The sequence below is a fragment of the Oratosquilla oratoria genome, chromosome 8, assembly GCF_046742065.1.
Source record: "Oratosquilla oratoria isolate Oo_2021 chromosome 8, ASM4674206v1, whole genome shotgun sequence".
In the NCBI taxonomy this organism is placed as follows: domain Eukaryota; kingdom Metazoa; phylum Arthropoda; class Malacostraca; order Stomatopoda; family Squillidae; genus Oratosquilla; species Oratosquilla oratoria.
The window spans coordinates 14,688,893-14,691,938 of NC_134784.1; positions in this window are offsets into that span (position 1 = coordinate 14,688,893).

Consider the following 3,046-nt stretch of genomic DNA (forward strand, 5'->3'; position numbering starts at 1 on the left):
TTTTCTTATCTCAGTTTAATAAGTCCTCTCTATCTAGGACTCCTGTACCTTTCATGATTCTGTAAGTGGTCAGCAGGTCGCCTCTTTCTCTTCTTTGTTCCAAAGTCGGTAATTTCAATTTAGCCAGTCTCTCCTCATATGACAGGTTTAAAAGTGTTGGGGCCATTTTCGTAGCTGTTCTCTTGATTCATTCAATTTTCTTTATATTCTTTTTGGTACTGGGTGGCCATATAAGTGTGACTAGTATTTTCTAACACTTTCTTCACCTAAATAGGTAAAGGACACCTTTATTGATCTTAGCAAGTTGTAAGATTCTCCGACAAATTTGTTTATCTGTTTATCAGGAGACATGTCATTTGAGATAATTACTCCCAGTTCGTTTTCAGATCCCACTTTCTTTGCTTCCTTTGTTCCAATTTTATAATGTCCTGAAATATATATATATAGATATAGATGTAGATATAGATATAGATATATATGTATATATATACATATGTATTTATATATATTGTATATTTAGGGCGCAGATTCTCACTAATACACACGGAGTTAAACACGACAGCATTTTGGCACTGGTTAATCTTCTTACTGAGATTTTCAATTTTCCTCACAGTAGGTCTCATTTCAGGAGGGTGGGCAAATACAAGCCTTCCAAATTCTTCCATATTTAATTTAACGTTTCGACTTCAGGGAGTCATCTTCAGAATAGTTACAAGAGAAAAGTCACAATTTTCAAAGCTACATGATTCACAATTGACAATGGTGTACAGACAACATGGGCCGCTTGGGAACGGTGCATGGTTCGTGACCCGCTATGTAGCCGGGCACTACGTCTTGGAAGGGAAGGGGGAGGGGGAGGGGGAGGAGGAGGGAGAGGGGGGGAGTCAGGTAAGGTAGGTCTTCTCGCTGGGTCACCGCGCTGGTCATGTGGGGGTTGGTGAGGTGTAGGAGGGGGAGGGGGAGAGAAAGGAGGTGGGTGTTGCTGTTGTTGGGCTCCAAATCTCGTGGAAGAATTAGATAGCGGGATGACAGAAATCATATTACATTGAATATTAATAATTGGAGCTCTCTCCCTAATGTGGATGGCTTCAAGCATTTTTAGTTCCTTAATTTTGGCACAGTTGACATGCCAACTGAGTAGACGGTTGTCCCTACATTTACAACAAGGAGCAATTAAACAACACCACCTCCAATACCACCAGGCTTTAATCGATAGGAAGACAATCGTGGATAACACCATAATAGTTGCACACTGTGCCAAAATTTAGGAACTAAAAATGCTTGAAGCCATCCACATTAGGGAGAGAGCTCCAATTATTAATATTCAATGTAATATGATTTCTGTCATCCCGCTATTTAATTCTTCCACGAGATTTGGAGCCCAACAACAGCAACACCCACCTCCTTCCTCTCCCCCTCCCCCTCCTACACCTCACCAACCCCCACATGACCAGCGCGGTGACCCAGCGAGAAGACCTACCTTACCTGACTCCCCCCCTCTCCCTCCTCCTCCCCCTCCCCCTCCCCCTTCCCTTCCAAGACGTAGTGCCCGGCTACATAGCGGGTCACGAACCATGCACCGTTCCCAAGCGGCCCATATTTAAACCCATGTTGTCTGTACACCATTGTCAATTGTGAATCATGTAGCTTTGAAAATTGTGACTTTTCTCTTGTAACTATTCTGAAGATGACTCCCTGAAGTCGAAACGTTAAATTAAATATGGAAGAATTTGGAAGGCTTGTATTTGCCCACCCTCCTGAAATGAGACCTACTGTGAGGAAAATTGAAAATCTCAGTAAGAAGATTAACCAGTGCCAAAATGCTGTCGTGTTTAACTCCGTGTATATATATATATATATATATATATATATATATATATATATATATATATGTATATATATATATATATATATATATATATATATATATATATATATATATACACATATATTTTTTCGAACTCCATTATGCTACATTTCTTTATGCTGAAGTCTACTTCCCACTATTGGCTCCATTTCCAAACATTGTTTAGGTCCCTCTGCAGTGATTCACAATCCGTTTCAGTATTCAATTTCCTCAGCAATTTAGCATCATCTGCAAAAAAGCTCATGTAACAATCCACATCTTCATCCATGTCATTCACAAATAGCGAACATTATTGGAGCCAATACCGATTCTTGTGGAACTCCACTAATCACCCCCTCCCAAGGTGATTTTTTTCCCCTGAGCACTACTCTCCATCCAGTTTAATGATCTACATTGTATTCCTCCTATGTTTTCCAGTTGTTGTTTTTTTATATATTTTTTGTGTGGTACTTTGTCGAAGGCTTTCTCTAAGTCTAGGAAAGCACAACCAGCCCATCCATCCCTTCTTTGTATTACAGTATATCTATTAGTCTTTAGTATAAACAGATTAGGTTTGTGGCACATGGTCTTCCCTGTCTGAATCCAAATTATCTCGGGTTTATTATATTGTTTTCTTCCAAGTGTTTAATCCATCTATTCTTGATAGTTTTTTCCACAAATTTTGGCTACAGTGCTTGTGAGGGAGACCGGTCTGTTATTTATTGGTTCTTCTTTGTTTCCTCTTTTATATATTTGTACAATATTGGCATTTTTTCAGTCCTTCGGTATTTTTCCTTCTTTGAGTGAGCAACTTATTATGTTATATATTTTGTCCATTAATTCTTCTTTACATTCTTTTAGTATCCAATTTGCAATTCCGTCTAGGCCGTGTGGTTTGTTGACATCAAGGTTTGTTAGTTGGTCCATTATTTCTTTTTGTGTTATTGTTATTTTCCTCGTGGGGGTGATCGTACTTCAATTCCTTCGTCCCAATGCAGTATTTTTCTCTAGTGAAAACCGACTTGAAGTGATTGTTCATGACTTCAGCCATATCTAAATCTTCTGTATATTCTATATTTCCGTGACGTATTTCACCAATTCCTCATTTTCTGTTTATTTTTTAGTTTACCATTCACATATCTATAGAATAGTTTGGGTTGATCTTTACATTTTTCTATGGTGTCTTTTTCGTAGTTTCTT